General features: G+C 37.4%; 1 long non-coding RNA gene across 2 annotated transcripts in view; it reads right to left on the bottom strand.

The window, feature by feature from the left end:
- The window catches only part of LOC121488117, a 224,086-nt gene that overhangs the window by 17,234 nt on the left and 184,688 nt on the right, over positions 1-22,164 (bottom strand). For both annotated transcript variants that reach the window (XR_005986983.1, XR_005986982.1), the window contains one exon: positions 10,363-10,499. This is a non-coding gene — a long non-coding RNA (uncharacterized LOC121488117). The remainder of the gene's footprint in view (positions 1-10,362; positions 10,500-22,164) is intronic.

Genomic DNA, 22,164 nt, shown 5'->3' with positions numbered 1-22,164 from the left:
GGCAAATGTGGCTCAGACATAACAGCAGGGCACATGCAACACACAGAAGATACCCCTAAAGTGGCAGGTTCTGGTGAACAAAGGAGATTGCACTGCAGGGGCACTACAGGACCTTTTCTTCTTAAGAACACTACTTTCAAGAGCACAATATGTAGCTGAATTTCCTAACACATAAAAACAGACACAGAGAGTTAGACAAAATGAGGAGGCAGAGGAATATGTACCAAATGAAAGAACAGGACAAAATCACAGCAAGAGAGCTAATTGAAACAGAAACAAGTAATATGCCTGATAGAGTATTTAAAGTAATGGTCATAAATATACTCACTGGACTTGAGAAAAGAGTGTTAAGACCTCAGTGAGACTCTCAACAAAGAGATGGAAAAACATAAAAAATAACCAATCAGAGATAAGAACTCAATAACTGAAATTAAAGATAGACTAAATAGAATAAAAAGTAAACTAGAAGAAGCAGAAGAACAGACCAGAAACCTGGAGGACAGAGTAAAGGAAAGCAATCAAGCTGAATACTAGAGAAAAAGAATAAAAAATAAAAATAGACATAGAGAACTCAGTGACACCATCAAGCATAATAACATTTGCATCATAGGGATTCCAGAAATAGAAGAGAGAGAAAATGGGACAGAAAAACTTATCTGAAGAAATAATAGCCGAAAACTTCATGAAACTGGGAGAGGAAACAGATACCCAGATCTAGAAGGCATAGAGATCCCCCAACAAAATTAACCCAAGACATATAGTAATTAAAATGGCAAAAGTTAATGATAAAGAGAGAAATTTAAAAACAATTACATACAAAGGACCCCATATGGCTATTGGCTGATTTTTTAGCAGAAAATTTGCAGGCCAGGGGGAGTGGCATGTTATAGTCAAAGTGCTGAAAGAAAAATCACAATCAAGGATAACCAGCAGGGCTATTATTCAGGATAGAAGATAGATAAAGAGTTTCCCAGACAAACAAAACTTAAAGGAGTTCACCATTAAACCAGCCCTATGAGAAATGTTAAAAGGGGACTCTGAGTGGAAAAGAAAGACCATAAGCAAGAGTAAAAAAATAGGAAAAACAAAAGCAGTAAAAGTAAGTATATCTATAAAAATCAGTCAAGAGACTCACAAAAGAAAAGGATATAATAATGTATGACACCATATACCTAAAAACAGGGGAGGGCATAAAGAATGGGTTTTTACTTAAGTGACCATCAACTTAATATAGACAACTATATGCATAAGATGTTATATATAAACTTAATGGTAACCACAAATCAAAAACCAGCGATACACAAAAAAAATGAAAGAAAAGAATCTAAAAATATCACTACAGAAAGCCAGCAACCCATGAGAAAAGACAGCAAAAGAAGAACAGAATCAAGAAGAATTACAAAAACAACCATAAAACAAGTAATAAAATGACCATAAATTCATACCTCTCAATAAATACTTTTGATATAAATGGACTAAATACTCCAATCAAAGACATGGGGTTACAGAAAGGATAAAAATGCAAGACCCATGTATATGGGGCCTAAAAAATACTTATTTCAGACCTAAAAACACATGCAAATTGAAAGTGAAGGGATGAAAAAGCACTATCATGCAAATGGAAGTGAAGGAGAAGCCACGGTGGAAACACTTATATCAGACAAGATAGATTTTAAAACAAAGGCTGTAATAAGAGACAAAGAAGAATACTACATAACCATAAGAGAACAATCTAGCAAGAAGATACGTTTGTAAATATTCATGCACCCAACAGGAGCACTCAAATACATGGAGCAACTAAAAACAAATATGAAGGAAATAATCAATAGTAATACAAAAATAGCAGGGGGACTTTAAACCCCACTTACATCCAAACAGAAAACCAAGTAAACAGTGGTTTTGAATGACACATTGGGCCAGATGAATCCAACAGATATATTCAGAACATTCCGTCCTAAAACAGCAGAATACACATTCTTTTCATGGAATGAAATGTACAAGGAATATTCTCCAGAAAAGAACTGTACGTGGAATATTTTCCAGAAAAGAGACCACATGTTAGGCCATGAAACAAGTCTCAACAGATTTTAAAAATTTAGGTCATATTATGCATCTTTACTGACCACAATGCTCTAAAACAAGAAATCAACCATAAGAGAAAATCTGAAAAGAACACAAATATATAAGTTAAGAACACAAATACAAGAGTTAAATAACATGTTACTAAACAATGAATGGGTCAACCAAGAAATCAAAGAGGAAATATGCATGGGGACAAATGAAAATGCAGTGCTCCAAAACCTTTGGGATACAGCAAAAGCTGCTCTAAGAGGGAAGTTTATAGTAATACAGGCCTACCTCAAGAAGGAAGAAAAAATATCAAATAAAAAACTTGCTCTACATCTAAAGGAGTTAGAAAAAGATGAAAAAAGAAAACCCCAACCAGTAGAAGGAAGGAAATAATATTACAACAGAAATAAACAAAATAGAAACTAAGAAAACCATAGAGGAGAACAATGAAACCAGGAGCTGATTCTTTGAAAAGATCAACAAAATTAATAAACCTTTAGCCAGACTCTTGAGAGAGAAAGAGAGAGAGAGAGAGAGAGAGAGACTGAGAGAAAGAGTACTCAAATAAAAAGAGAAATGAAAGAGGAAAAATAACAACCAACATCACATAAATTCAAAGGATTATAAGAGAATATTATGAGAGATTACATGTCAACAAACTGAACCACCTAGAAGAAATGGAAAAATTCCTAGAAACATATAACCTACCAAAACTGAAACAGAAAGAAATAGAAAATTTGAACAGACTGATTCCTAGAAATAAAACTGAATCAGTAATAAAAAAAAAAAAAACTCCCAAAAAACAAAAGTATAGGACCAGATGACTTCACAGGTAAATTATACCAAACATTTACAGAAGAGTTAACACCTATTCACTTATTCTTCTCAAATCATTCCAAAAAAATAAAAGAGAAAGGAAAGCTTTCAAATTCATTCTGAGGCATCATTATGTGAACAACAGATAAAAACACTACCAAAAAAGAAAACTACCGGCCAATATCTCTGATAAACATAGATGCAAAATTCTTCAACAAAATATTAACAAACCACATACAGCATCACTTAAAAAAAATCATTCACTACAATTAAGTGGGATTTATTCCTGGGATGCCATGGTGGTTCAATATTCACAAATCAATCATCATGATACATCACATCAACAAGAGAAAGAATAAAAACCATATGATCATTTCAGTAGATGCAGAAAAAGCATCTGACAAAGTACAATATCCTTTCATAATAAAAACCCTCAACAAAGTAGGTTTAGAGAGGCATATTAAAGGCCATATGTGAAAAACCCATAGCTAACATCCTACTCAATGGGGAAAACCTGAAAGCTTTTTCCCTAAGGTTAGGAGTAAGACAAGGAGGTCCATTCTCACCATTTTTATTCAATATAGTACTCGAAGTCCTAGCCACAACAATCAGACAAGAGAAAGAAATAAAAGGCATCCAGATTGGCAAGGAAGAAGCAAAACTCTCACTACTTCCAGATGACATGACACTGTATATAGAAAACCCTAAAGACTCTACCAAAAACTACTAGAACTGATAAATGAATTCAGTAAGGTTGCATGATACAAAATCAGTATATAGAAATCCACTGCATTTCTATACACTAATAATAAAATAACAGAAAGAGAAATTTAAAAAAAACCTCATTGATAATCACACCAAAAATAATAAAATACCTAGGAATAAACTTAACCAAGGATGTGAAGGACCTGTACCCCTGAAAACTATAAAACATTGAAGAAAGAAATTGAAGATAACACAAATGGAAAGATATTTCATGCTCATGGATTAGAAGAACAAATATTGTTAAAATGTCCACACTATCCAAAGCAATCTACACATTTTTTTTTTTGCAATCTACACATTTAATGCTATCTCTATCAAAATACCAACAGTGTTTTTCACAGAAATAGAACAAATAATCCTAAGACTTGTATGGGACCATGAAAGACCCCAAACAGCCAACGCCATCTTGGAAAAGAAGAACAAAACTGGAGGTATCATAATCTCAGATTTCAAGACACACTACAAATCTGCAGTAATAAAAACAGTATGATACTGGCACAAAAACAGACCTGCAGATCAATGGAACAGAATGAAGTGCTCAGAAATAAATCCACGCTTTTATTCTCAGTTGATCTACAACAAAGGGGGCAAGAAGATACAATGGAAAAGTCTCTTCAACACATGGTGTTGGGTAAACTGGACGGCAACATGCAAAAGAATGAAACTGGGCCCCTTTCTTTTACCATATACAAAAATAAACTAAAAAATGACTAAAGACCTAAATGTGAAACCCGAAACCACAAAAATCCTAGAAGAGAGCACAGGCAGTATTTCTCTGACATTGGCCATACCAACATTTTTCTAAATATATCTTCTGAGACAAGGGACATAAAAGCAAAAATAAACTATTGAGACTACATTAAAACAAAGAGCTTCTGCACAGCAAAGGAAACAAAACTAAAAAGACAACTACTGAATGGGAGAAGATATTTGCAAGTGACATATCTGATAAAGGGTTACTATCCGATATATGCAAAGGACTTATACAAACCAACACCAAAAAAATCCTCAAATAATCCAGTTAAAAATGGGCAGAAAACACAGACTTTCTCCAAATAAGGTATACAGATGGCCAACAGACACATATAAAGATACTCACCATCACTAATCATCAGGGAAATTAAATGAAAATCAAAACCACAATGAGATATCACTGCAGAATGAGTAGAATTAAAAAACACACACACACACACACAAGAAACAAGTGTTGGTGAGGATATAGAGAAAAAAGAACTCTCGTGCACTGTAGGTGGGAATGCAAACCAGTGAAGCCATGGTAGAAAAAAGTATGAAGGTTTCTCAAAAAAATAAAAATAGAATTATCTTATGATCCAGCAATTACACAAGTGGGTATTTACCCAAGAATACGAGAACACTAATTCAAAAAGACATATGTACCCAAATGTTTACTGCAGCAATACTTACGATAGGCAAGATATAGAAGCAGCCCAAGTGTCCATTGATAGATGAATGGATAAAGTAGTTGTTGGATACACACACACACACACACACACACACACGCACACACACACTGAAATATTACTCAGTCACTAAAAAGAATGAAATCTTGCCATTTGCGACAAAAGGGATGGATCTAGGGAATATAATGCTAAATTAAATAAGTCATTCAGAGAAAGACAAATACCATATGATTTCACTCATATGTGGAATTTAACAGAACAAATGAACAAAGTAAAAAAGATAAACCAAAGAAAACTCAGACTCAACTATAGATAACAAACTGATGGTTACCAGAGGGATGGTTGGGGGGGGTTGTTAAATAGGTGATGGGGATTCAGAAGTGCACTTGTCATGATAAGTACCGAGGGATGTATGGAATTGTTGAATCACCATATTGTACACCTGAAACTAATATAGCACTGTATGTTAACTATGCTGGATTTTTTTTAAAAAACTAAAATTTCTGCATATATTCTTTCAGACTTTCCACTTAAACAAAAGTGGAATCACATGTGTATAATCTTTTATTCACAGAGACATTTTTCATTGCAAATGCCTTTTTATGTTTTTTTATACATTTTTCTGCAACATAATTTTTAAGTGGCTTCATGGTGTGCCATTGTATGGTCATTCAGGTCTCTTTCAATATTTTATTATTACAAGCAATACCACAGTAAACATCATTGTAATTAAATCTTTTAATACTTTAAAATATCACTTTACTGTTTTCTTCCATGTAATGTTGCTGTGGAGAAATCTGATATTGACTTTATTCTTCTTTCCCTGTAGGTGAATTGCTGTTCCTTTCTGGAAGGTAGTAGAATTCCCTTTTTGCTTTTGATATTCCCTCTATGGGGTTTTCCTTATTTCTCTTGCTTGTTTCTCTATAAGTCCTTCCGGATTCTAAGGTCTTTCATTTTTCAAAGATCCTGAGACATTTTTCTCCATTACTTCTTTAAATACTACATCCTATTTTTTCTTTTTCTCTAAGATTTCTCATATCCAGACAATGGCACTTCTACTTCTACCCTGTTTCACTTTTAGCTTTACTATGTTCTTCTTCATCTTCATTCTTTACTTCTGCCTTCTGGTAGGGCTTCTCAACCTGATCTTTTAACCCATTCCTGGTTCTATTTCCCAATTAAATAAGTATCTTTAATCATACTTATTTCAAATTATTCATCCATATATTCTAAAAATTTACTTTCAGAGGATCTATGTTGTCCAGTTTAGTCTGTGCCCTGCTAAGAGAAGTTGAACAATACAGGAACCTATATCTTGGTCATTTGTATCATTTAATCCTTGTAATTAAATCTTTTAATACTTTAAAACATTACTGTTTCTTCCATGCAATGTTACTGTGGAGAAATCTGATCAAGACGAAGACAGTGGGAGAAAAGATTCAGAACAAAAATTAAACCTTTCTTCTGTTTGTGTGTTCGCTGTCACATTCAGTTCATATGTTGTTTCTCCAGTTATAGTAGCTCATCCTTCACTGTGTCCAGCTACTACCACACACTAAAAGGTCAACAATCTTCTGTGGTTTCATTGATTTCTTACAATTCCGTGCCATTGTATATTCCTAAATATACAATGTCTGTTTCCCATTTATTCGGAATGTCTAGGATTCAGTTGAGGCAAGGAAATCTGACTGTTTGTCTCTAGTTTGCCATCTTGGTAGGGACCAAAGGGTCGTATCAAAATATTTATTCATAGTCATACCAATTCTCTTCAGATAAATCCCTAGAAATAGGAATGCTGTGGTATAGCATACCTAAAAATTTAAGGCTTTTGATACGTTTGCCAAACTGCCCAGAGTTATAAATAGAAAAAAATACAATTTTAGTAATTTACATCCAATATTGCTTGAACAATCTTTCTTTTTTCCCCTCACAAAAAGTCTGTTATGGACCCGCATATATTACACTCAACCACATGGGATAGCTTGCAATATAATGAACCAATCTCTTCCCTGTATCTGCCTCTGTTTCTTAGTATGAGGTCGCCTTTATTCTTTGCTGGGCTCCAACTCAAATATCACCTTTTGTTTGGATCCCTCCCCAAAATCCCCAGGGTTAGTGTCTCCTTTTTTTTTATAGTATTTTGTTTATACCTCTATTATAACACAGTGTATTTTAATTATTGACTTTTGCTCCTGTGTGTACCTCTAAACTGTAAAGTTCTTTTGGATAGACATTTTACTTTAATCATCTTTGTATGGGCAGAGGCTTGTGACTGGCACCATGTTAGGTAATTAGTCAATGTTTGCAGGACCAAATGAATGAGTTTTCAAATTACCAGCAGAACCAGCATTAGATGTGTGAAACACTTTAAGAACGTTCTTTCAGCCTTCAAAACTATTTGTATTATCATTTCTACTTTATAGATGAGAAAACTACAGCTCATGGCAAGTAGTCTGTCCAAGATAGAGCTGGGAATTGAATCCCTACCTAATTCCAGAGTCAAGGATCAAGGTAGCATGGCAGATATGTAAACAGGTTCCTACCCATCAGGTTAAGTTGAGACTTAATCACTAGGATCTTATGGTTCTTGCTGATGCTCTGTTTCAGTGAATGTACATGAAAAGAATCAGAAAGATTATTCACTAAAGAGGCTCAGTTTTTTCTTTATGAAGTCATAGGCATCATCTTTACCATTCAGTTATTTCGAAATAAACCTGAAACTAGAAGGATTAAAGTACGTCAACTGTGAGAAATAACCCAAATAGTTTCTTCTTCTAATAATCTTGCTGAGAGACTATTAAAAGAACAGCCATGAGAGTGCCTGGGTGGTTCAGTCTGTTAAGTCCTTCAGCTCGGGTCATGATCTCAGGGTCCTGGGATAGAGCCCCATGTTGAGCTCCATGCTCAGTAGGGAGTCTGTTTGAGATTCTCTCTTTCCCTCTGTCTCTTCTCGTGTTTTCTTTCTCAAAATAAATAAAGTCTTAAGAAAACAAACAAAAAAAGAAATAAAAGAACAACCATGAAAACGTTCATCAGCCTTCATTGTGGCACAACCCTCACCTCTGTAAAACAGTTCCATCTCAGGAGCTCCTAAGCTTGCATAGGCTTTTACTAGTGCTTCCTAATAACAGAATGGTGCAGGGAGAGAGAGAAGGGTAATACTACAAGAGGCAAGCAAACACACAAACATGACTTGAGGTACTGGGCTAAGGTATGAAGACATGCTATTTAATTTCTAGAATTATCTTAATAAATTTCAAGCATATAATTAATGACATATATGGTGAAAAGCTCACTTATTCTTCCATTTTTATGAAAAACTCTATAGGTATGGCCCAGGAACCCATGTTGGATTATATAATTTTATACCTCTGGTAGATATACATGGTTGAAGAATGACTATATGATGCCAAGTAGCTCTGAGAGGTCAAGTTTTCAACTGTCTTCATCATCTACTCCCTGGCAGTCAACCAGGCTTATGAAGTGGAATAGATCACCCATGCCCCCTGTCTGCTCTGACATGCTCTGGTTATTTGGGCACGGAGACATAGTCCAAGGTAAATGTCACTGATATGTATTCCCCTAAAGCTGAATAAAAACAAAGGCAGAGCTTATTGATTTTTAAAAATTAATTTCTTTCTGCCAGACTTCATTTAGGCCCATTGCCTACTTTCTTTGAGAACACCTGGGCAAGCAGAAATTTCCATTGCTGATTTAGAACATGGGAAAACTAAACTATAAAGAGCCAATTTTTTCTTGTCATTCATTACAGGGGGGAAAGGATCTTTAAGAGGGGCACAGTGAGAACACAAATTGCTAAGAGGAGTAAGGAACATATTCAGGAAAATACCCCAGAGACACAAGAATTTTGACCACATTCTGATGTTATCCCTTCTGAAATTAGAGATTCTTCATGTTGGAAGATGATTTGTTTTGTTAGTAAATTTCCATACACAGTGCTACACTGTAATTGGCCATTTTATTAAATATGCTTTTCACGACACTAGTAAAGTACATGTCAGGATTCCCAAATATGAGAAGTGAGAATCCCATGTCACAGTGGATGGGTGGAAACTCTTTGCCAAAAAGAGAGTAAATTTAAGATGAAGCCCTGAAGGAATCTGCCCCAATATGCTCTCTTGCCATCGAAAGACTTTTGTAAGAAAAAAATACTTAAGATTTTATGAAAATATTTAGTCAGGGGTGTTCTGATTTAGAAACAAAATGTTTGACAGATCTTGCATGACCTAGATACCAAGTGTATCTCAACATGAAAGGCACACGCAAAGGGTCGCTTAAGAAAGTAGTTGTAATTTAGGAACTACTGTCACGTTTCTTTCTTCAGTGAACATTGTAAAATTAACCTTCTGAGCCCTCTCTCTTCCTGATACTGAAAGGAGCATCTCCTTATTAGAAGCAATGAAAATGAAATGTAACAGGTGCACATCATGTCACTTTTGAATATGGGATGATGTGATTTCGGTTTGTTCATAAACAAATGACCCTGGAGATACTACAATTCTTCTAACTCCTGGGTCATGACCCCAAGAATGGAAAATAAACTGAATTATATGCAACTGGATAGACTAAGCCTGATGACTTATGCCATGCATCTGATAAGACTGAGCATATAACTTTATTTAAGTCAGAGCATTTTATTTTACTAAAGTGTTGGACTCCTCCTCTCTCTCATATTCAGACACACATGTACTATGCACCCCTGCACGCGCACACACACACACACACACACCCTGTTTTCAACAATTGACATACAAATTCAAAATTCAAGCTTATTTCACAATACCCTAAAAATGACCCAGGTCTGGTTGCTATGCAGACATCCCTATTGCCATACAAACGTATGGTAGACTGGTATTGTTTTATGCTGGGAAACAGATAAATGACATGGATTGAAATTATGGTAAATTTAAATTGATGGCCTAATTAGTATTATCTCTTTTTGTATTCATTGTAAGAAAAATTATCCAGGAGGAACTCATTTTGCATTAATGTTGATATAAAGTGTAATTCTCCAGGATTTTCATTGTAATTTGGCATTAATTAATGCATCATTATTTTAAAGTGTTAATTAAATTGTTACAGAAAGGGACATCTGCAGTGGCACAGAAAGGAAATCACATGAACAATTAGTTTTGTATAGGTCTGTGGTGCAGAATCCGAGATCGTGTGCATGGCAGCAGCAAGGAGGCCAACATAGAGATGGCACGCAGAACTCTGCTCTGCCCTGCTCGGTGCATTGTTGGCAGTACAGGACCACTTCTCTTACCTTTTCCACTGTGTTCCAGTGAAGAATGAGCAGTCTCTAGAACGCCGGATATTTGTTCCATGCCTAGATAGAAGGCACATCAGCAGGACTATGGCTCTTCATTTCTCTGGGAGCTTGGCAGTCGTCACTGACCACTCCTATGTTAGAAAAAGAAAAATAACAGACTTCTTTTTTTGTAATATTGTCTAAAGATCTCAGAAATAGGCTGCTGTAGAAGGCTAGGTTAATATTTCTACTGGTAATAAACTCCATACAAAACTGTGACAAATCAAAGGGGAGATAATCTGTGGTAATTCCTTACTCAGTGGACCATCATTGTTAAGGCATCTGGAAGTCATTGAATGCTATCATGGCTTAAGATATATAATTCCAAGGAAATTCCACCATGATTTCATATATCAGGGAATTGTGGCAATCAGATAGCAATGTGGGTTGGCAAGTCAAAGGAGCTTGGGATTTGGAGGGAATATATAAAGTAGGCTTTAAACACTCTGTCATCATGGTCTCACAAGACACAGAAATTTGGGGAATCTTGTTCTGTCAGCAACATTATCTTATATTTAGCCCTGAGGGGCTCTACTGAATGAGTATTCTCTGTCAAGAGTTGTAAACCAAGATCCCCATAAGAAGAGTATAAACAGATACTACAGCGTCATAACATGTAAAACCATGAAGTCTTTAAATTGGTTATATATATTTTTTTCTGGATACCAGTTTAATATTAAGGTTACAACCTTTCCTTTAGCAGCAACAAGTAAGAGTTCTAATTTCCTGGGTTCTGTGAACTTTTGCTTACAGGTAATCCTGTTTTATGGACATATGCGGCAAAGTCCAAATTCCTATCATCAAATTGAAGCCAAATCTTCCCTCTTTGCATCAAATGATAGTGGACAGAAAAGATCAAACTACTCCATACTATTTTGACAGTTCTCCTTCGATAAACAGTCATTTACTTCCCTCCTCGTGAAGTTGCAAACTCCCTACAGATGTGTGTCTTTCTCCGGCTATTTGTCCAGCTTGTGGCCTGGTGCCAGGATCTCTCCATGAATAGTTAATTAATTAAGAGATTCCTGTAGCTCATGCATAACTGCTTTCTTAATAAGAGGTGTCCACAAAGCTTCTATAAGTTCAATAGGTTCTATCTGAGAGCAACTGGTTTTACGAAAGACCAGTATTCTCAAACCCATGGTCCCAAATATTTTCATTGCCTATAGTGCTAATTACTAAGAAAAGGCTACGAAATGAAGCCAACTGAGGATCGAATCCAATGACGACTAAAGAGGAAGATTTAGTCATTGGAAAAAAATCCCTCCTGGCAGAGAAATAAATTTTTTTGGGGGGGGAGTAATAATAATAGCAGGGGGTAAGAGGGGAGAGTAAAACCAGACTCCCATCGAAGTATGAAAATAACTTACTCATCCCCTGGGAAAATGCTACATGACCCTTAGGCTGGGCTTCATCCTGTCTCAGGGATGAAATTATCCCAAGGGAAGCCCTCAGCTCTCAGTGAGGATTCCTCTCCATCTCTCCAGAGCTTCCTGAAGTTAGGGTGTCAGTTAAACACTTTTAGTTCCCTCTGACTCTGCATTCCTGTTTTGACCAAATTATTTCTGCTTACTGACTACCACTATGTGCTTTTATAAAACAGCTTAATTTAGTTTGGACTCCCCTACCTCTCAAAACACTGACTTGGGGACAGGCAATAGGCCTCCATTACAACACGGTGACCATTTCTTTTATTATTATTATTATTATTATTTATGATAGTCACACACAGAGAGAGAGAGAGGCAGAGACACAGGCAGAGGGAGAAGCAGGCTCCATGCAGGGAGCCCGACGTGGATTTCGATCCCAGGTCTCCAGGATCGCGCCCTGGGCCAAAGGCAGGCGCCAAACCGCTGCGCCACCCAGGGATCCCCACAGTGACCATTTCTAACCTGAATATGACACACGCCTGCACTCAGAGATCATTTCCCGGCCTCACCAGCACACAGGATTTCCCCAAATTCGCTCCCCCCCCATTGTTCAGCCCCCTTTCTCCTACAGCCCAAACTTTTCCCCTTTCCCTTCTACAGTGAATGTCCGCCCGAAATTCCCGCTAACGTCTTCTGCAGAACAGTTTAGCTACCTCTTTGTTTTACTGTCTACTTTCCTGCCATGCCCTGAGGCCCTACTCTCTGAACCAAAGTGGGTCTGCCCTTTTGCCAAACAAAGGACTTTTTAGTCTTTCTTAGGAAACAGAAGTTGCGTTCAATTGTGGTTTGAAACAACCTTTGTTTTGCTTTGGTTTGTTTCCCTGAGTTTGTCATCTTGCAGTTTCAATAGTTACCCTGGACTCTTTAGAAAATTCTGGTTTCTTTGTTAACACTGCTTCAGCCCCTCACATCAGATGCCAATTCCTTCCAGGCAAGTCACGTGTGTCTGGTTTCCTTTGTAGGTGTTTACAGATGCTTCTGCCCACAGTGGGCACGAAGTAAACGTTGCTGAGGAGCAATAGCTGACAGAAATTCAAAATGACGAGAGGGAAAGCATTTCTCGGCCCAACGTCTGGACGTGAGAAAGGAAATGTGCAGATGAGCTTGCTACCTTTCCAGTAGCAAGGAAACTTCAGAAAGGACACAAAACTAGCTTGACTTTTTAACCATAAGATGCTCCACATTTCTTCCTCTAAAATTTAGTGCTGTGGCATTCAGTTAAAACCACCTTGTGTCCAATAATATACTTCCTGGTCTGCCCTGAGGTCTTCAGGAAGCATTTTATCTTTCATATAATTGCCAGGGTGAATCCCTAGTTATAACATACTCTACAGCACATAAAATAATTGTTGCGACTGAACCCATCACATAAATATTAGTGATTGAAGAGATTGGTTGGGATAAATCAATGTGGGTGACATATTTAATAAACTTTGTATAAACATTGTTTGCAACAGCTATAAATAACATTGTCTTTAGGAACTTTACATATTGCACATCCCTCTATTCATGGAGAGGCACAGGCATGATTTCTAGCTGCACTAAACGACAAGCGGTGCCTTCCCCCACCTGCCCAGATGAGCCCAGGCGAGCAGAGTCCGCAGCGTGCCCATACGGGCCCTGGCCTGCGCCGAGGCCTGCCCCACTGTCCCAGCCTGCCACCCCGCTCACTCACCAGGGCCATGAGGTGCAGTCTGAGGAGAACTTCAAGCCAACGTGCTTCTTCTTTCTCTTTTTTTTCCCCCCAGAGAAAAAGCCACACCATAAATAAAGCATGATCGAGATGGCATTTTACATTCACACAGATTTTGGCATAAATAAATAAAAGGGATTTTGTTCAAATTCTGTCATCCTTACGTGCCATTTTCAAATTATCTTTCCCTACCAGTTCAGCATATTCGACTAAACTGTGAGAGTCATATTGGCTCCCTCCAGTGGCTGACTTAGTTGTGATGAAACCACAGGGGTATATCTCAAGGCCCTACAGACTGGTGGTTCAATGTGGAACCACTTCCTTCTGACAAAATGAGCTCAAATCCCTTCAGGAACTCTGCTTCTGTCTTAACACCTCTTACCCTTCCCAGGAAGGTTTAAGGGAGATGTTGATTTTACTTAGTCTACCTCATGATCTCGCATCCAAAGTGTTCTATTTTACTGTTCCCATTTGATGGATAAAAGAACCCACTGCAAGGCAGTAGAGGGATTGGTAATACAGGGAGGGCAGGGCAATGCCTCACATCTGAGCACAGGACCAGAGAGGGGCTTCCTCCTGGCTTAGGAGGGACCTTTTTACATTCTCTGCCTTATTATTGTTAGATTCCAAAGGATGACAAATTGTGGAAATATTTAGGTCCCTTTTTTAAAGAGGCCAGACATAATACAGCGTGTCTTCAGCTTTAAGCTTAATGAAATGTCACATACACATTTGGAAATTCAGGTATGAACTATGGGTCTTACATTGTTTGAAATTTACAACTTTCACATTTATTTTTATTAGTAATATTTTAGTCGCTCAATATATTTCCCTGGCATTAATGGAAAAAACATGGTGTCTTCAAGCAGCCAAAATAATCTCTCTCAGTTCCCACCGAGTTTAAACAAAGGCCACACAATTTAACGGCTAAAGTTACCGCTGTATATTTCCAGTGTGCTGGGTTCAAATCCCATCAAATTAGGCTCTAATTAAAATTCACCTGAGCTATTTTTTCATCATGTAATTATTTTTTAATTCTTAATGGCTCATATTAACCTCATTTTACTCAAGGTTAAAAGAAAGGGGGGGGAGAAATTAAAAAAAAAAAGAAAGCAAGGCAAGAAAAAGAGCAGATAAATGAGAGGATGTTATGATGCCTTTTTAAAACGCAGCCTGAGAATTGGGTGTGCAGTACCAGAGATCAAGAGGAGACTTAATTAGGGCTCAACTGCTCAGTTCATAGTTCTTGGGTCTTTATAAAAGCTAAGAGCAAAGCTAAATCATGTGTAATTTGCCATTATTTTCTCAGATAGCTCTTCCTGAAATGTTATTTTTCACTTGCCTTTTCATTTTTTTTTTTTCATCTTGAAAGCATGGTATCAGACCTTGTATACACAGCGCGCCACTTGCCTGCTGTCAGAGAGAGAAGTGACAACACTTGTCACTACCAATCTCTTCATGTCTGGTCTCATCTGAGCAATACATACAGCCTGATTTCCAGGTGTTTGTTGAAACTCCAAGTTATGTAACATGTCTTGGCTGTGCTCAGAACTGAAAAAGCAGCATCACAGGGGGAATGCATTCTTAACTTTCTAAGAACTCTGAGAGTACACAATACTGATTGGAGCCCAATTTCACATTATTGAAGGAACAACTTTGGAAGAAGGGAAACATCACCAAGTTGATAAGGGAACCGATGGATTGAGTAGTGGTCAAGGAGCAATGATGGGAAATTTTTACAAACTTTTAAAAATCATAGCAATATGAGAATACAGTTCATAGGGAATTTAACCATTACTAAAAATACTTTATATAAAAAAATATATATTAGTCTTTCTGTTCACTTCCCTACTGATATATCATCCAAGGACAACTACTTTTTCAATGCTTTGCACTGAGTCTACTGCTATGCAGCTGTATTGTGATTTATCAATTTAAAACATTATCTACAAATCTCTTATTTTAGCTCTTTTACACACACTCCACCCTCTCGTTTTCCCTTCCCCTGATCCTTGTAATAGAGTTTTATCAATTTGGAGTTAAAGCCATATCTACAATTTTTACTGCTGTTACTATGTATGTAAATTTCTTTTGGGGACCAAGTGGTTTAATTTACTTTGTTGTACAACTACTCGTTTTCTAAAATTAATAATTTCTTCTTTGACTCCACTTTTTTTTCATCTAATTATTGACTCACACCCTCAAAGTGCGCCTCTTAATGAAGTTTCTCACCTAGTCAAATAGAAGAAATATATCTGTTTCTCACCAAACCTCAGTAAATTCTGTATCTGGACTGGCAACTTGTTGGCCTGCTACAGAGTGATTGCCTCCTGTACTTCCTTTTGAGTCATCCTAAGAATTACTTTATCCTTTCTCCAACATTAGATCTGTTTTTACAACAATGTTTTAGTGAAGCACATTCTCCAGTAACTTCCAGAGAAAAAGTGAATTTAGAATATTTCTTTCCTCAGAACGTTATAGCTATTGCTCTACTCTTCTGTCTTGAAATTTTATAGTCTAGAAGTTCAATGCCATCTCTTTGTGGCTAGCATTCCAAAATTTCATTACAATTCATTTTGGCATGGTCTTTTGTTTAATCAGTTTGCTAGGTACACAGAGGGCCTTTTCATTTTGAAAGTATGTTCTTCAATTTTTTGAAATTTTTTTTACATTCCTTAAAAAAATAACTTCCTTGCCATCATTTTCTCTGTTCTTTCCATCTAGAATGCCTATTAATTATATGTTAGACCCCCATTTTTGGTTCATGAAATGTTCCAAACCATCTCATCTGTTCATCTCTTTCTATTTTTGTCCTTTCTGGGATATTTTTTGCTTGCATCTTCTAACACTTCGATTAAAATTTTGGCTGTCATATATTAATTTTAAAAACACTTTATTTTTTCAGATTGTTTCATTTTTTCGTAGCATTCTGTTGATTTATTGGCAAAAATATCTTCTCTATCTCTCTAAAGATATTCATTCTTTCCACAGTCCAGATTTCCTATCAGGTCTGTTCTTTTGTTTGTTTCTCTTTATTAAAGTGTCTGATATTCTTAGCTCTCGGTTCATAGTTAGGTATTAAAGAGTTGATAGAAAATCATATACCCATGCATCTGTGAAGTAATGGATGCCTCTGTAGCATCAAAGAATGACCAGCGGGCTTTTTCACTGGGTCATCCAACTACTGTTATCTGTAGGTCTACACTGGTTTGATTTTGTTTGAGAAGGATCTTCCAACTGCCTCCTCTGCTGCTAATATTTTGGGGTTGGGCATAGGAGTAGAGCTGGTATGGGGGTGTTCTCAATATTATCAGACTTTCCCTTAATTCCTAAATTTGCAGTTCTTGCCACATCCCAATTTATTTTGTGGTGTCATATATTATTCCTGGCATCCCCAAATCGTCTCAATGGGTATTTTTTGTTTAAGTGGTTTTGATTAAAAAAAAGAGACAGTGAGAGAGAGAAAGTTCTGTTATCACTGTGGCTGTTGTTTCAGGTCAGAAATAGCTGTTGGCCACAGAACTAGTATAAAGGAAATTCTCATTCCTTTATTCTTCATTTAACACATAGTGAACGCCACATAACTTCCTCTGGTCAACTACAGATCTGTTTGCTCTCTCTTCCTTTCCTAACCAACTTGAGTTATCATGTGATACTGAATACAGGGAGTTTTTGAATTTTGTTTTCTTTTTTAAAAGATTTTATTTATTTATTGATGAGAGACAGAGAGAGTGGGAGAGGCAAAGACACAGGCAGAGGGAGAAGCAGGCTCCATGCCGGGAGCCTGACGTGGGACTCGATCCAGGGTCTCCAGGATCACACCCTGGGCTGAAGGCAGTGCTAAACTGCTGAGCCACCCAGGCTACCTGAATTTTGTTTTTATATTCTAAAGAAATATGGTATAATTACAAGCAAGGGATCTGGAACTAAGGCAATATGGTATAATTATAAGCAAGACTTGTGCTTGACTTATATTTACTATCTGCATGATGCTAGACAATCTTTCTGGATTCCAAAGTCCTCATAATTAAAGTAAGGGAACTTCTTTGAGACTCTTTTTTCTCAACTGTGACATGGTATACAATATCTTTTCCAGGTATAAGAATTACATGAGTTATTATATGTCAATTGCCTAGCACATAAACTTGCCTTGATTCTCTTTTTGTTAGAATCTTAATAAGTCAGTATATCAGTTAGGATTAAGCTTAGCTGTAAATGAAGAAAAACCTAACACAACTATGGCTTAAGCAAGATGTAGGTGGCCAATCCTATTTATGGTAGGAACTTAAGCTCTTATTGGTTTTCTGTTCCAACGCTTAAAAAATAGGGATGGTAATTACATTGCCATCATTTGGATATTAGAAGAATGAAATATGTATGAAGTGCTTAGCATAGTACTTGTATACAAAAAAAGCACAATAACTTTAAAAAGAGAGAAAATTCAAACAGGTTAGTTGTAACAAATTACTTGATAAAGAATCTAGAAATATAGACTATTTATCACAAAGCATGAACAATACAGCCACTAGAAATCTGACAGTAAATTCTGACTCACCTACAATTGTTTAGAATGAAAACAAACAAGTAGGAAATTCAAATTGTACCTCCAATAAGAAATCTGCTGCTGTTCCCTTTTAGAGCATGTAATACCACTCTCCTGGGCTTATTCTCCCCCTCATGGCTCATATTCTCTATCACCTGGACAGTAATTGTGATTGTAACTACCACCACCACCACCCCATCATCATCAATATCATCTTTCCACATCATCTACATGAGGTCATCTGTTCAGACAATTCCATTCATCTTGTCACATTAACATCAGTTACATTAGCTCTGCCCCATTCTTAAAAGACAGTTTCTGTTAAATTGGTAATAATCTCAGTAAATTCTAAATCTAACTTTTATAAGCATTCCATTGTTCTTTCAGTATCTTCCCTCTAGGGCCTGGCAGAAATATTAAATTCCTTCTAAGACAAAATTATGAGAGCTTGATGAATAAAAATGTTTTACCTTTCCCACTAAATCTTCTCTAATAATTATCTGGAATGCTATAATTATTATCTTCTAAATAGTAAGAGAAAGAATTGTCCTGAAAAAAAATACCTTAGAGTACTTTTTATTTTTGCTTATTGTTCAGGAAATTTTTATTTCTCAAAATCTTTCCAGAACCTGTGGGAGCCAAATAATTTATTAATGTGCACCAATTCATCTTTGTACTCTATTTAAATTGCAAAAAGCAAGATTTTCTACCTGAATCACTAATTGTGTTGATAAACAAAAGGGCATATCTCCTCACCTCTCATCCTGAGAGAGATGGCGTGTTCCTTCCCACTCTCAACCAAAGATAGCAGATCCAAACAATCTGAGAAGTCCAAGTGGATTTCCACCATTGAGCAGTCTATTTCCCAGTGGCTCTGTACTCTTTCCCTCAAATGATGAACAGGTAGTGAAAAGTGTTACACACAGAAGATGGTGGCCACTCCAGGATTGGGCTTCCTCTGAAATTATGCCAAAATGAATCATGGGCTAAGTCTATTTTGTTATCCTAAAATTTCCTTTGTGTGCTAGTGGTCATGAAAATGTTTTATTGCCAAATCTAGATCGCTTCACCCCCAATGAAAGTGTGATTCTTAAAACACAAAATCTAAGAAAGATACACACTGGGCAGCACCAGCAAGGTCAGCTAATTCATCAAGAGCCAGGCATAAAAGTCCACATGTTTCACTTTGCCAGTAAGCTTGTCTGCTTCATCTAGTGCCAACGACTCAATCCTCTGAACAGATGATATATTGAATAAAGGAATCTTTTCAAATTCATGGAGTACTTCAAGTCTCATCTTTCCAATGTATCATTTGCTACAAGGATTCATTCTATCATTTTAGCGTCAGCACATGGATTATGGTGCCAAGTCAATATTCTTGGAGGTGCTGAAGTAAAAACGGCATTCTCCTCCTAAATATCCCAGGAGGACAATGGTAATTTTTTGGAACCAATTCACTGTGTACCCTGGGGTTTCTAGAAGTTCTCTTACATAGAAACTGAATACAACATTCTCCAGTGAGGTTTTAACTTTCCATTCTTTGTCAACAATTGCTAATAAAATTGACAATAGACTTGTAATTGGGCAGAAGGAAAATAACTCAATTTAAGCAATTACATTTGGGAAATTCCATTCTGTATTCACCAGAATTTTGGCTGGGAAGCCCTCGAGAGAATCCACTCCTCTTGGTTTAATACTCAATAAAAATCTATGGGACTACCCTAACAGTCACATTCCATACTGGGAGTTTGTTTTTTTCATAGGTCTAAATTTGCTCGTGAGATATTTGTGGAGGCTAATCAACCTTTACCAAAAGTTTGGGTTAACTTTTTTGTCCTTTGCACTGGATCAAGAGGATCATCACATGTTTCTGAAGGTCATCACAGAATCTTCATAGTTTAGAAGAAGGGGAAACTTGTTCTTTGTACTGTGCACAAGCAGAGAGAAACTGAAAAGTGGTCCACAAGGAAGGTCTGGTGACCAGGCCATAGCCAAGGGTGACATATAAGTGAAAAAATCCTACCATTTGCTTGATGACCCTTGTTCTCTTCTGATGTACAGATGTGAGCCAAGATGGTGAGAAAATTTGTAGAACAGGCCAACAATAAAATGAGGAGGAGAGACAGAGCTTCACCTGAGTGGAAGCATAGAGGTGGGCAACATGAGGTCTCTGAGTGAGAGGTGTTGGAAGACTGAAGGCATTGTGAAAGGGGCTGATATGTTTGCAATGTTTTACATGTAACTTTTTGGTGCAAGGCCCTTCCCATGTGTTAAGGGAGTGATAATGCCACTTGCCTGAAAGGCCTATTCATAGGAGAACGTACCAGATGATCCATCGAGTACATATTCTATATGCTCAATAACAGTTTGCTGCTCTAAGTCTTTATAAGCAACACTGTGTGATGCATTCTCTGCTCTCTGGGAGCTCACGATGATAGGAAGAGTTTAGATAGGAAACACCTTAAGAACAATAGGTGTCATTATGAATGAGGACCCAAATACATGGCACAGAGATGTTTGTCAGTTTGGTTCATCATTGTATGTCCAGGCTCTCAAACTGTACTGGGATCCTGTAGGCAGCCTACAAATATTTCTGACTAAATGAATGCATTAATTACTTCACACAACATGGACTCCAGTCAAGAATAGAAGTTGCAAAACCGAATAGGTTTATTCTCAAAATGTTATACACTGTATGATTTCATTATTAGAAAATTCTTGAAATGACAGAATCAGGGAAGTGGAGAACACATTAGCAATGGCCAGGGATTGGTAAGAATAGGCCGGGGGGTGGCTGTGACTCGGTGAGGTAGTACGAGGGATCCAGACGGAGCTGTCCTATATCCGAATTGTGCTGATAATCATATGATTCTGCACATGTGACACAATTGCATAAAGTTCAATACACACATACACAAATGAGTACATATAAGACTGGTGAGATCTCAATAAGATTGGTGGAGTGCATCGGGGTCAATATCCTGTTTGTGACATTATGCTATGGTGATGTAAATTGTTACAACTGAGCAAAACTGGATCTCTCTGCATTTCATTTCTTACCGTTGCATGTGAATCTATCGTTATCACAAAATAAAACGTTTAGAAAAAATATCCAAAAAACCTGAACAGGCAGGCTCATTGGAGAAGGGTTCACAGAGAAGTAGGGCCAAGACAGGACTTGGATTAGAAGAGACAAGAGTGCATGGATGATGGGTTGAACGGGCTGGAAAGTAGGCCTCTGAGAATCTCTAAGGGAACAGAGGTCATGGTAAAACAAAAGAAGCAAGCAGCATGGTTTGGCAATTTGGTGGCATGGTTTTCAGTAGAGCAAGTATGAATTTTGGAGTCTGCCCTCCCTCACTCTGTAGGCCAGTTTCCACACTCTCATTTGTATGATGGCAGCCACCCCCCTAATCTCTGAATGCAGGGCTCCTTGTTCGTAATCAAGGAAGGCATGATACCTTCCTTGTAGAGTTAATGAGCATTAAATGAGCTAACATATATGGAAAGCCTAGCTCAGATTTTGGCACACTGTAGATATTTAGCAAATGGAGATTCCTTTCCTTTGCCCTTGGATGCCAGATAAACCAGGGATTCTTGAGTTAAGTTCAAGGCAGGTTAGTGCACATTCTTACCAATGTTCAATGCTGGGGAAGCTGAGGAAGAGGGCAGGGCTGAGGCAGAGACCTGTCACCTCAGTCCTTAGCTACGGCATAAGAAGAGAGGAGAGAGACAGAGAGACAAAGTTTTCAGAGCAGCCTGTCACAGCCCACAGCCTGAAGCACTGTGGCCTCCTGGCCTTGCTGCCTCTGCTTACACTTGGACAAGGCAAGGGAGACAGAGCGAGGGTGCCTTCTGGGCAGTGCCTGCCGGTATGGTCACGCTGAGCCCAAGCAGAGCGTCAGCCAGAATCAGAGCCTCCAGGGAAACCAGCCGGCCTCCTAGGAACAATCTCCCCACAGCAACAACTGTGGCAGCCGCAGGAACAAAACAGAAAACTTTTTAAATAAAATGTTTGCTCACATACCACCAATTTTCTTAAATCTACATTGAAAATTAGTACCAATTTGCAGACACATGAAAGATCTACA

Source organism: Vulpes lagopus, chromosome 3 (assembly GCF_018345385.1).
Source record: "Vulpes lagopus strain Blue_001 chromosome 3, ASM1834538v1, whole genome shotgun sequence".
In the NCBI taxonomy this organism is placed as follows: domain Eukaryota; kingdom Metazoa; phylum Chordata; class Mammalia; order Carnivora; family Canidae; genus Vulpes; species Vulpes lagopus.
The sequence above is the reverse complement of the archived record's forward strand: the minus strand, read 5'-3'. Positions and strand labels throughout refer to the sequence as shown.